Raw genomic sequence first — 13,679 nt, forward strand, 5'->3', positions numbered from 1 at the left:
CCCCCCCGCCCCCCTCTGCTTTCCTCTTTTAAACAATGTTATTGAGAGACAGTCACTTCTTCGGGTTATTTGCACTATACATGACCACTCACGGTGGTTAGACTTCATACTCCTCCGGACTATCACATATAACACAAACAGTTGTGGTTTTTTTTAACAATCTTTTTTTATAAGGACAGTTTTCAAGCACACTACAAAATATTCAACACTCTTAAAATTCTCAGAAGCCCTTTTTTGTATCATAGTATTCTCAAATTTAGCTGCATCAGAATCAGCTGGAGAGTTTGTTAAATCATAGATTGCTGGGTCTTCCTCTCAGAGTGTCTGATCCAGTCGGTCTGGGAGAGGTCCAAGAATTAGTATTCTAACAAGTTCCCCAATGCTGCTGCTGCTGCTGGTCTAGCAATTTCAAAACTGATCAGTATTTTGCCATATCTATCATTTATCCCTTCCTCCTTCCTCCCTTCTTCCTTCTATTCTGTATTTTCTATAGGCAAATTTCTGACATTTCTCTCATTTCACCCTTAAATACTTCAATATGAGTCTAAAAAATAAAAACTTTTTATTTTACATATTATAATACTGTCACACCTAGGTTAATAACTCTTCCTTAATATCATCTAATTAATAATCACCAAACTGGGGTGCCTGGGTGGCTCAGCCAGTTGAGTGACCGACTTAGGCTCAGGTCATGATCTCACGGTTCTTGGGTTCCAGCCCCACATCGGGCTCTGTGCTGACAGCTCAGAGCCTGGAGCTTGCTTTGGATTCTGTGTCTCCTTCTCTCTCTGCCCCTCCCCCACTTGCTCTCTCTCTCGCTCGCTCTCTCACTCTCTCTAAAAAATAAGTAAATGTAAAAACTAAAAAATTTTTAAAAATCACCAAAGTTTTCTGATTATCTTGAAAACACTCTTTTATGGTTTGTTTTCTCAAATCAGGATTCAAACAAGGTCAACGCATTACATTTTGCTGTTGTGACTTTTAAATCTTTTTTTTTTTTTAGTTTTTAAAATTTATTTATTTTTGAGAGAATGCACGTGTGCAAGTGGGGGAGGGGCAGAGAGGGAGAGAGAGAGTCTCAGGCAGGCTCCACATTGTTAGTGCAGAACCTGATGGGGGGCTCAAACTCATGAATCATGAGATAATGACCTGAACCAAAGTCAGATGCTTAACTGACTGAGCCACCCGGGTGCCCCATGACTCTTAAATCTTTTAATCTAGAACGGTGTCTCCCCCTTTATTATTTTCTCATGCCATTGACTTGACAAAATCAGATCAGTTATACTGTAGAATGTCCTACATTCTGGATTCGAGTAATTGCTTCCTTGTAGTGTAATTGAACTTGTCTTCCTATCCATTGTATTTCATGTTATTTGGAAGTTAAAACTGAGGTTCTCTTAGATTCGCTTTTAATTTGCTTAGCAAGAATATCTCATAGGCAATGTGGTATAAGTTATATTGCACCACGTCAGGAGTTGTATAATGCCTGGTTGTCTTACTTTTAGAGATGCTAAATTGACTGGTGGTAACTGTTTAATGTTTAAGTTGTAATGTGAACTATCAACTTTTCTCCTAAATAGTTTTATCATCCATTGATGAGCACTGCCTAAACCACAAAATAGTGGTTTTCTAATGCTATCATTCCTCTTACATTTACTAACTTGATTTCTCTCTTCAAGTAGGGCTATTTAGTGGTTCTACAATACAGTTTGTATGGAACAGGCAAGATAAATTCTCTTTTCTTTTCCATGAATTTCTAATTTTCAAAGCAAGGACTTGGTGCCTGTCATAACTAAATTGTGTCCCCTGCCCTCTCAAATCCTATGTTGAAGTCCTAACCTTCGGTATCTGTATTTGGAGATAAGGCCTTTAAAGAGGTACTTAAGTTAAAATGAGCTCATTAGAATAGGCCCTAATCAGTATGACCAGTATACTTATAAGAAGAAAGTTAGACACAGACATGCACAGAGGGAAGATCATGTGAGGACACCGGGAGGAGGTGGTCAACTCCACGCCAAGGAGAGAGGCCTCAGAAGAAATCAACCTTGCCAACACCTTGATCTTGGATTTCTAGCTTCTAGAATTGTGAGGAAATTCTGTTGTTTAAGCCACCCAATTTGGGGTACTCAGTAATGGCTGCCTTAGCAAACCAACACACTACCCTAATTATTATTATTTTTTAATTTTATTTTTTAAAATTTACATCCAAATTAGTTAGCATATAGTGAAACAATGATTTCAGGAGTAGATTCCTAATGCCCCTTACCCATTTAGTCCATCCTCCCTCCCACAACCCTTCCAGCAACCTTCAGTTTGTTCTCCATCTTTATGAGTCTCTTCTGTTTTGTCCCCCTCCCTGTTTTTATATTATTTTTGTTTCCCTTCCCTACGTTCATCTGTTTTGTCTCTTAAAGTCCTCATATGAGTGAAATCATATGATTTTTGTTTTTCTCTGACTGACTAATTTCACTTAGCATAATACCCTCCAGTTCCATCCACGTAGTTGCAAATGACAAGATTTCATTCTTTTTTGATTGCCGAGTAATACTCCATTGTATATATATACACCACATCTTCTTTATCCATTCATCCATCGATGGACATTTGGGCTCTTTCCATACTTTGGCTATTGTTGATAGTGCTGCTATAAACGTGGGGGTGTCCCTTCAAAACAGCACACCTGTATCCCGTGGATAAATGCCTAGTAGTGCAATTGCTGGGTCGTAGGGTAGTTCTATTTTTAGTTTTTTGAGGAACCTCCATACTGTTTTCTGTTTATTTTTTGAGAGAGAGAGAGATAGAGTGTGAGCAGGGAAGGGGCAGAGAGAGAGGAGACACAAATTGGAAGTAGGCACCAGGCTGAGCATTCGGCATAGAGCCTGATGCGGGGCTCGAACTCACGAACTGTGAGATCATGACCTGAGATGAAGTCGGATGCTTAACCGACTGAGCCACCCAGGTGCCCCTACACTGCCCTACTTCTAATGGTGACCAGTGACTTGTGTATTTAATTAACTAGGTGATTAGTTTTCTTTTTCCTAACTCTGTGAACTCATGGATTTTATTTTTCCATGTGTTTCAGTCAGGTGCAGTCATTTTTCCTGTTGGATGTTTAAATTGGTCTGTATTTGGCCAGAGGAAGCCCCAGAGGAAGCTGACTTTTGTATCATTTTGCTATGACCCCAACAGTCTTTGATAATTTCCTGCCTTCAAGTAGATGACATCCCAGGCGCATTTTGTACATTTCTGTTTCAGACCTGGGATCAGCTATCCTAAATATGGTGAAATCTGGGTGCTAAGGCTGTTTATTGCTACTGGGTTGTCATGGTTTCTAGGCTCTTTCAGACATTTCTTTCAGGAAATAAAAAATTATAGGGTTTTTACTTCTTTGCTTTACTTTTTTTTTATAAGAGTATGATGATTTATTTTTTTAACAAATTTTTAACTGTTTATTTTTTATTTTTATTTTTTAAAGTGTTTATTTTTGAGAGAGAGAAGGCGTGAACAGGGGAGGGGTGGAGAGAGAGACACACACATACAGAATCCAAGCAGGCTCCAGGCTATGAGCCGTCAGCACAGAGCCTGATGTGGGCTTGAACCCATAAACTGTGAGATCATGACCTGAGCCGAAGTCGGACACTTAACTGACTGAGCCACCCAGGTACCCCACTTTTTTGCTTTTCTATATGATGCATCTCCTACATGGAAAGTTTGGGATCCAAAAACATTAACATAATTATTTACTCTATAATACCCATAAAATAATTTCAAAAGTGAAATAAAAAAAAAATGTTTTACTACTCCTTAGGCTATCAAATGACATTTAAAATTTGACTTTCTAGGAATAAATGTAGTCAAAGTCTTGTGTTCTAAAAAAAACCTTAAAATAGTTCTTTTGTGTGGTTTTATCACCACCAACTTTGATATGTACTTAAGTTCATTTGTTTTAGAGTGGTCGTCTTGGTAGTGTGTCAGGCAGTGTCCTTTGTTTACTTTAGAAGCATCGTTAGAAAATACTTTTCTTCAAGCTGTAATGCGAAGCGTGGTTAAAAGACAGTAGAAACAAGAAGAAACACAGTTCTGGGACTTCATCGTCCTACTTAACGTGCATCGTTTAATAGTTCACAGTGATTTCAGAGCAATTCATCTAGCATTCCCTGAATAAACTGTTCCCTGACACAACATCTTAATCATTGCCTCAATTTAGATAACCCTGGTCATGTCATGAATACTGAAGCCTTAATGTTTCCAGGGTCTTGTTTGTCCTTGAATACCAAAGCCCACTGATATACTGAATATGTTATCTGATACACACACATACACACACCTGTTTTTATCTATAGTGTTAGACTGCATCATTTACCATGTGCAAAACATATTTGAATGTTGTGGGGCAAGCATATTTAAATACAAAGCACAAGAACTCTGGAGTCAGATGGAATTGGTTTTATATAGCCTAATAGTTACTAACAATGAGACTGTAATAAAATTGCCTAACCTTTTACAGACTTGATGTCCTTGGCTGTAAAAGAGGCGTGGCAATATATACTTATAGAGTTGGTAAAATGGGTCCCAAATGTAAAATGTCTAGCACAGTATCTGGCACACAAGAGGGGTTTGATAAGCATTTCATTCTCTCAACCTAAAAACCTCTGAAGACAAACAGAAGCAGTAGAAATCATTTGATCTTGAAGATGATTGTGAGTAGTGCTTCTTCCCTTGATACTTAGGTCATTTTAATCTAGCTCTACTTTAAAGGAGCAAGGACCTGAGCTATTATTTATTGCTTCAGTTGGCCAGGAAGTCAAAGCGCTGAGCAGGAGAGCAGTGGGTAGCCTATTCAGGGGGTCTCCTATCAGCCGTTAGGATATCCCAAAGGTAGTTTCTAGAGGGAGATTCCTCAATAATTTTCTTGAGTCTCTCAAGAAAGCCTCCAAATTTCATCCCCCTCTTTGGAGATCTTTTACTCCTCTTAAAAAGGCGTATTCTCATGCAGAGTAAGATGAAGCACAAAACTCTTCATTGTAATTCTAAATTTCAACTTGGTAGTGAGACATCTTGTGGGAGCAATGCTTTTCTTAGGTTTGGTGCTCACTTTTTTTCCTTGTTAAAGAATCTTTTTTGTCATTTGGTAGTTAAAAAAGCAAGGGAAGACAATGTTCAACAGATTTTTACTCCAGCCAAAAAGTACTTTTCCTGAATCATTATAATAGCAACTTTTGAAGGGTTGCGACCCTATAGAGCACAAGTTCTGAGGTATGTTAATATGTATTATAAGGAAAAGTATGTACACATCTGGTAATGCTGGGTTAAAGAGACTTAATAGGTCTCTTTACAGCAGAACTTCTCAGAACCTTAAATATACTAACGTATAAGTCTCCAGAAGGGGGATGTTGTATGCAGCACTCCCTAAACTTACCTGATCCTAGATCCCTTGTTCCATAGAGCAGCTTGGAGGATCACTGTTCTACAGAACACACCCCGGGAAATAATGCCTTGTAATTTAAAACTATAGGCAAGAGGTATATTGGATCACTGTGCCCCTAACATACATTAAAAGTTTTCAGGACAGTGTAAGTTCTTTGCTTTGGTACTACAACCATTGTTTGGCTGTAAGAAATAGAAACACCTTGCAAACCAATGTGAACAGAAAACCAGAGGTCTTGGTAGAACACAGGGTTATCTCATACAGTCCAACGTCCAAAAACATCAGGGCTTTAGGAGGACTAGGCTTGAACTAGAAAGTCAGCACTTGTGATTGAAGGACCACATGGTTGATTACCTCCCCCTTTTCCTGCCTGCCCTGTCTTATTTTCCTTTCTTTTGAGGAGCTTTGTCTGTACCTGTTGAGAAAGTGTCTGACATGGCCCTGACTCTGTGTTCTTCAAGCAGTCAACAGTATTTATTGCTATGTCCTACATCCAACTTCTCAAGAGAATCTTGATTGCCCAGCTTGGGTCTGGTTTTCATCAATCCTAGTCCAGTCTACCGTGGCCGGAGGGTTCATGTGATACACACAGGAAGACTTAGGCCTACCCCTCTGTAGGGAGAGGAGAATGGATTTTTCTTAAAATGAGGGGGCTGTGGGATGAGTAGGCACCACCAAAGTAACATCAGTCATGACTTTTTTCTAAGAATCATGTTAGAAAGAAGGGCAGCTTTGGTTGCAGTATTTCATATATTCAAAGTGATTTAGAAAGAATGCCCTTCATAGAATCTACTTGTGAATGGGGTGCCTAGGTGGCTCAGTTGGTTAAGTGTCCAAGTCTTGATTTAGGCTTGGGTCATCATGTCACGGTTCCTGAGTTCGAGCCCCAAGCCAGGCTCTGGACTGACAGTGTGGAGCCAGCTTCAGATTCTCTCTCTTTCCCTTTTTCTCTGCCTCTCCCCACCTCACATGCATGCACATGCTCTCTCTCTCTCTCAAAATAAATAAACTTTAAAAAAAAAGGAAAGGTAATGATATTGAAAAAACATCTACTTGTGAATATTGTTGGGCATTATCACTCTTCATCAATATCTAATTTTTTCTACTTTGGGGTACAAGGATTCCCTGCCCCTTGAAATTGGATGTGGCCATGTGCCTTACATTGGCCAAGAAATGTCACTTTGATATTGGAAGGATTTAGAGACTGAGCAGCCTAGAAGTGCCACGCCAACTCATGGGCCATTTAGAGGATCTCCAGGAGACTTCATCTAAGAGAAATACTTCTATTCTGTTAAGACTCTAATTTTGGAGTTGTCTGTTACTATAATCCAGCCTATCCTGACTAGTACCCTATTCTTTGAAATGAACAACACAAGTTCAAAACTGTAATGAAGGGGAAATATTTTGCAGAGCTCGTGTTAGTTAGTAGGAGAGGCTGTAAGTTCGGTAACCTAGGCCTATGTGCAACATCCCCCAATTTCCAGTTCAATTGATGAAACTCTTATGACACCCTTCGGTAAGTAATCTTCCCTTTCCATGACTAGAACATTAAGTGTCTTGTAAAGGTTAGTAAAAATAGTATTTTCATAAGCTCTCATTTTATAAGACCATTACGTATTACTAGAAAAAGATCAGTTTTCTTTGGTGCTTTCTTAGTGAACTAGGTGTGCCAACATTTATTACAGTTATGTACATTAGATCAGATGACTACTAATGCCACTGACTTCTTTCAGAATTATCAGACAGTGCTCAAACTGTTACGTTGAAAAAACGGCTCAGGAAGTATAGTGGACATAACTGGTGTTCTTTTCTTATACAACCCTGGTTTTGCTCAGATACCTATCCATCTCCCACATAGCCATATGTCTGAGGAAGTTGATCTCTCTTCTAACGCCTAGGGTGGGCTGAATGGTCTAAGGGTAACTGCATTTCCTCTGCAAGTGTTTGGTTCAAGTATAGGCATGAACCCCAATTTTTCCCAGTGAAAGAAGACTGCTGGAGGGTTTCTGACATGTTTCCTTTTTCAAAAAAATTTATTTGTTTTGAGAGAGAACGCACGAGCACGGGAGGAGAGGGGGTATGGGGGAGAAAGAGAGTGAGAGCGAGCGAGAGAGAGAAAGCTAGAGAGCCCTCCAGCAGGGGAGGGGCAGAGAGAGAGAGAGAGAGAGAGAGAGAGAGAGAGAGAAAGAGAGAGAATCCTGAGTAGGCTCCTCGAGGTCACTGTAGAACCTGGTGTGGGGCTCCATCTCACAAACTGTGAGATCACAACCTGAGCCGAGATCAAGAGTTGGATGCCCAACTGACTGAGCCACCCAGGTGCCCCTGTTTCCTTTCTTCTAAGACAGGGCTATTAGAGGAGATGCTTTCTCCCCCGCTCCCAAACATAGTCATTTCTGGGTGTGTTGCCTGGAACTGCCATAGCAGTCTTCTTCTTTAGCCTGGGGATGACAACTGAGGAAGCCCGGAGAAGACAGCCTTGATACGGAAAGAACCAAGAGCCTTGAATATAGTATTGAGCTACAGAATCTGTTAATCCTGAAGTTCTCTCTGGACTTTGTTACACAGTATAAATTGCCACTGAATCAGAATTTCTGTAACTTGTAGCTAAAAGCATCCTAGGTAAGTACATGAGTAATATATACATTTTTTTAGATTGGCATATGCCTTTTTATGTTGCCTCTGGGAAAACGGTATGCAAATTTTCTTTCAAGAATCCCTAAATCTTCATCTTTGGATTATGATAGAGATTAGATGACAAAACTCTAGTAGTTTCTGGGATGATAACTGGATTCTATATCTATTTATTTATTTATTTTATTTTAAAATTTCATTTCATTTATTTATAATTTTTTAAAACATGTATTCATTTTTGAGAGACAGAGTGAAAGTGGGGGAGGGGCAGAGAGAGAGGGAGACACAGAATCGGAAGCAGGCTCCAGGCCCTGAGCTGTCAGCACAGAGCCCGACGTGGGGCTCGAACTCACAGACCGCGAGATCATGACCTGAGCCGAAGTCGGACGCTCAACCGACTGAACCACCCAGGCGCCCCTATTTACTTGTTTTAAAGTTTTATTTATTTAAGTAATCACCTACACCCAACATGGGGTTCCAAGTCATGGTCCCGAGATCAAGAGTCATATGTTCTTCTGATTGAGTCAGCCAGGCACCCTGGACTGTTTAATTAGTCAGCATTCTTTTAAATACTACGAGTAATTCCAGAAGAGAAAACAGTTGATTAAACATAAGTTTTGCTTCACAGGTAACTTACGGTCCAGTTGCAAAAATTCAAAATCATGCTCTGTTAAGTGGAAGAATGAAAACTAAAAACCTGCTTCTTTGCTGATGCCTTGCAGTGTGTGTGTACTGTTTTTCATGAAACAGAGAAAGGGGATGATTAAGCACTGCCTGGTTCATAAGAAGTCCTGAAAGTAAGGACAATCAAGGTGGGGTATTACGCATCTTCAAATTGTAATACAAGTACCTAGGCATCCTATAGATTTTTTACCAGGTTCTTATATGGTTATTTGTATAATGACTTGTTTATCTAACAGATTGCAAGCTCCTTGAGGGCAAAGAGCATATTTATTTTGTTCTTCACTGCTTCAAAGCCTAGAGCAGTGGCATGGGGTAGGTATTTAAGAAAATAATTTTATATGAACAACAAAAAGTGAAGAATAGGATATTCTAAATATATGGGGACTATTTTCTGGACACTGGATATATGATAGAAGTTTAATGTAGAGAGAAAAATGTGATGTAGGTAACAGAGAAAAAATGCTACTTAATAACTGGATAGGGTACCTTAAAAAATTGAGACATAGTTGACATATAACTATTTAAGTTTAAGGTGTACAAAGTGTTGATTTGATATACAAATATGATTACTACCACAGCCCTAGCTAACACTTCCATCACCTCACACAATTATCATTTCTTTTTTATGAGAACATTTAAGATCTAGTCTTTTAGTAACTTTCAAGTATATAATATGGTATTAACTATAATCACAAGGCTGTGCATTAGGTCCCCAGAACTTATCTTCTAACTGCAAGTTTGTACCCTTTGACCAAAACCTCCCCAATTCTCCCATTCCCTGGGGTACTTTCTTTTTTGCAAGTGGTTCCCTTCCCCCCTAAAGTTATTATCCTGTTTGTCTCACTGAGTCTTCATTTGTCATGTGGAATAGTAGATAGCCTGTGAAGATCTTTCCTGAGAACTGCCTGTTTTAGTAGTAAAGGTCATTCATAGGGCTGTTTCCACTATATGACCTCTACCTGCTTGGCCAAGGCTGACTGGGCCCTTGCTAGAACTTTACCTAAACTGGGCCAGTCAGATTCTCTATCTTGTTAACATGAATTGACCCCCAGTGACTGAGTTGGAAATGGAGTCCTGTTATCAGGTAACTCAGCAGTAGCAAATGGCCTCTCCTGAAAGTCTGCTTAGCTCACTGAGATCTGTGTGACCTGCTTTGTCAAGACACTTTAAAGGTGGTCAAAAGTGCAAGCAAGAAAGATGTAACTGCAAATAGAAAAACAGATGATTGACTCAAGGACTTGATAGTGTGAATTGAAGGGAATGGGTAGATGTGAGAGATACTGAGATTGAAAAAGTAGCTATATTTGGCTAAAAGACAGTGATAAGTTGAAGATGATTCCACTACTCCATGACTGGGGAACACTTTCAATTAGTAGTGGAGTGGCTGGTTGCTGGGCAGAGCAGGCTCTCTGGGATTTTTCAGCTTTTTAAGTAATGGTTCCTCTCTGTTTCCATAAGCAGCAGTGTGAAAACCAACTATAGAACCTCACCACTAAAACAGCAGTGAATGATTAGGAATTACTCTGTTAGGACTAGTCATAATTTTATACTGATGGTGGGTACAAAATGTGGGCTAGTTAGCTCCCCTCTGTTTCATAGCTAGAGTGTACTCAGATACCTGTTTTATAAATGTATGGTTCAGGGGCACCTGGGTAGCTCAGTCAGTTAAGCGTCTGACTTCGGCTCAGGTCATGATCTCATGGTTTGTGGGTTCGAGCCCTGCATTGGGCTCTGTGCTGACAGCTCAGGGCCGGGAGCCTGCTTCAGGTTCTGTATCTCCTTCTCTCTTTGCCCCTCCCCTGCTCATGCTCTCTCAAAAATGAATAAACGTTAAAAAAAAAAAATTTAAAAATGCATGGACGTGGCAACAAGGGAGCTAGATTGAGAGAATATAAACAGTGCATGTTTATGAATGATATTAAAAAAATCAAATCAAGTTGCCTGTGTCTTTGAGAATTCCAAATTTACAGAAACAGCTTTTTAACCTACCTCAGTAGATCATTTTCATAGGGCTAAGAAAAACCTTAGTGCTGGGGTTCCTGGGTGGCTCTGTGAGTTAAATGTCTGACTTTGGCTCAGGTCATGCTCTCATGGTTTGTGAGTTCGAGCCCTGCCATCAGCTCTCTGCTGTAAGCACAAAGCTTGCTTTGGATCCTCTGTCCCCCTCTCTCTGTGCCCCTACCCCACTTGTTCTCTCTCAAAATAAATAAATAGACTTAAAAAAGATTAAAAAAACCGTAATGCAATTTTATTATAAATAATGGCTCAGTTGTTGCTTATAAGGAGTTTATATTAGAAAAAAATTTGGCTTAAAGGGAACAGATCTTTCAGTTAGATTGGGTCTGAAATCTGGCCTCTGTCATTTACTAGTTGTGTGACGTCCAAATTACATTGCCTTTCTGATATTGTTTCCTCATCTATAAAATGGGGATAGTAACCAGCTCATATTTTTTCCCTTTATTATGAATATCTTTGCTTTTTTATTTTTCAGTAGTCTCTACAAGGGGCTCCAACTTACAACCCCCTCCCCCCCAATCAAGAGTCACGTGCTCTACCACTGAGCCAGCCAGGCGCCCCATGAACTAGTCTCCTTGAAAGAAGCTTCTAGGGTCACAATTTTGGGAAAGGTATTACATTCATTGCAACAAATACTTGAAAGTTTACAGAAGGAATTCCTTCTACAGATGGAGCTCATGGTGTAGTATGTGTGGGTGAGATCGGATGAAACCCCAATATTAACAATACCCTTTATGGACCACTTATGAGCCCTTCCTGTATGTGCCAGGTACTGTTGTTGTAAGCTTTACACATATCTCGTTTTATCCTCATAATAACCTCCTAAGGTGGGTCTCAATAGTCTCACTTTTATCAAAGAGGAAATTAAAGCTCAGAGAGGTTACTTTGTCCAGGGTCACAAGTAGTGGAATCCAGATGGGAACCTGTTTCCCAAATTCCAAAGCCCCTTGCTCATAACCATCCAGAGGAAAAGTAGGGGAAACTGGCTCTATTAAATGCATTCTTTGATCCAGTGCCTGTAAAACGCCTGGACAATAAAGTGATGAAGGGGTCCTTAGATCACAAGCTTCCCTTGGCCCTTTTTTTTTTTTCCCCTTTAGTTAAGTTTATTTTACAGCTTCTCATCATTTGGGTTGACTCAAGAAAGTTATAAGAAAAGGATGGCAAGCTGGGGTCTTGGCCCCGGAGGAGTCGGTTAGCAGCCAGGAGGTCCGCAGGTTTGGCACGGCTGTTCGCCAGACCTCGTGAGACCCATCTCCGGGCGGGCGGTCTGGCCGAGGGCGCTTCGAGGTCCAGCGGGTGAAATGTGCGGCTGCAGGCCAACGAATGAGCGTGTGCGGCAACGCCGGGCGCGCTCCGGGAGGGAAGCAGAGACCCGGGTCCCAGGAGCTCCACGTGCTGAGAAGGCGGAAGACGCGCGCTCCCGGGGCCAGCGGAGCGGGAGGGGGGGATGAGTTGGGGAGACAGACGGGCTCCAGCTCCGGCTCCTCCTCCCGCCAGCTCGGGCGCCGCGCGACTCCTCCCACCCTGCTCCCGCCTCCCGGCTCGTCGGGCCAATGGACGGGGTGGGCAGGAGCGAGGGGCGGGGCGGGGCCCGCGATCTGCGCGCAGGTGCCGCCCGGCGCCCGGCCCGCCCGTTCCGCCGCCGCCGCCGCCGCCGCTACAGCCGCTACCGCCGTCGTGCGTGCTGCTCCGCGGAGGGGCCGGGCCTGCGCTTTCTCCTCCTTCCTCTCCTCCTCTCGCTGCCGGCAGTACCCGTCTACCCTGCCGCTGGGACCCCGTGTCATCGCCCGCCCCGAGCACGGTGAGTCCGTCAGCGAGCCCGCGGGTGCCCCCTCCGCCGAGTCTTCGGCGCCCCAGCTCGTGGCCCTGAGGCCGGTGTGAGGCCAGGGCCGGGGGGCCGGGTGGCCGGGATGGGCGAGGGCAGCGGGAAACGTGTGGTGTGTGGATGAATGAGGCGCTCTTGGACTAGGCCGCGCGTCCCGAGAGCGGCCCACGCCTCCGCCCGGCACACTGGGAAAGCCTTCTTGAGAGGCCGGGATGGCCAGTGGCCCAGTCCACGGGGGTAGATGTTGGGTGGAGGCCCGCTTTGGCTGGGCTGCTGGCCACCCCTCGGTAGGAGGCCAGAGGACTGGAGAGGCTCTGCTCTTGCAGAGGCCTGGGCTTTGAAGCTGGGAACAGGTGTGAGTTAAGACCCTGAGAAGGGAGGTCCCTGGCCCTAGGGGTCAGAGATCAAGAGCCTGGAATACCACTTGTGAGCAGGGCGTCAGTGTGGCCGCTGGAGGTTCAGCAGGCGCCAGAAGACAGGGACAGTTTTAGTTCCTAGTTTGTAGAACGTGAGGTTGGTAGTCCTCATGAGTTCAGCTTGCAGTAGTAAAGTGGGATTAATTCTGCACGGAGGAATTTGGAGCCAGATTAGCAGGGACCTAGAAAGTTTCAGTTTGTAAATAAAAAGAGTTAGTGGATTCATTTAGAACTAGAAATAACCAGAGCGTAGATTCTGGAGGTTGCTTATGAGGACCCTCGAGTCGTATCTACAGTGCCAAAGGTGGGAGAGACGTGGTCGCCAAGACTCTGATACTGGTGTGTGCTCATCCGTGTGAAAATGGTGCTTGTGGGGAAAATGGGAAAGAATGGGTTCCAGGTACGAGGAATGGTTTGGGGGGAGGTGACTTGGTTGCAGGTTGTACTAGAATGGATTTTCTTTGACTCTCTTTTCTCTATTCCTGCTTCTGAGTGCTTTCATTCTTGTGACCTTATATCTGGTTAAGAAAGAAAGAATTTTGTGAACAATATGGATGGAAGATTGGCAGCTAAATTTTATTTTTGATTTATGGTGTCACATATTTTTAGATTAATCTTTCTGGGACTTCTTAGGAGTGACTGCTTTGACAACTATCAGAATCAGACCTGTTTCTGG

At 42.5% G+C, this 13,679-nt stretch overlaps 1 protein-coding gene across 1 annotated transcript in view; it reads left to right on the top strand.

Moving 5' to 3' along the window:
• The first annotated feature begins 12,377 nt into the window (after positions 1-12,377).
• The window catches only part of OLA1 (Obg like ATPase 1), a 171,569-nt gene continuing 170,267 nt past the window's right edge, over positions 12,378-13,679 (top strand). The window contains exon 1 of the mRNA XM_019459948.2: positions 12,378-12,563. The gene's annotated coding sequence lies outside the window, so the exon portion shown is untranslated. The remainder of the gene's footprint in view (positions 12,564-13,679) is intronic.

This window comes from Panthera pardus, unplaced genomic scaffold (genome assembly GCF_024362965.1).
Source record: "Panthera pardus isolate Hobbes unplaced genomic scaffold, ASM2436296v1 HiC_scaffold_10, whole genome shotgun sequence".
Lineage (NCBI taxonomy): Eukaryota > Metazoa > Chordata > Mammalia > Carnivora > Felidae > Panthera > Panthera pardus.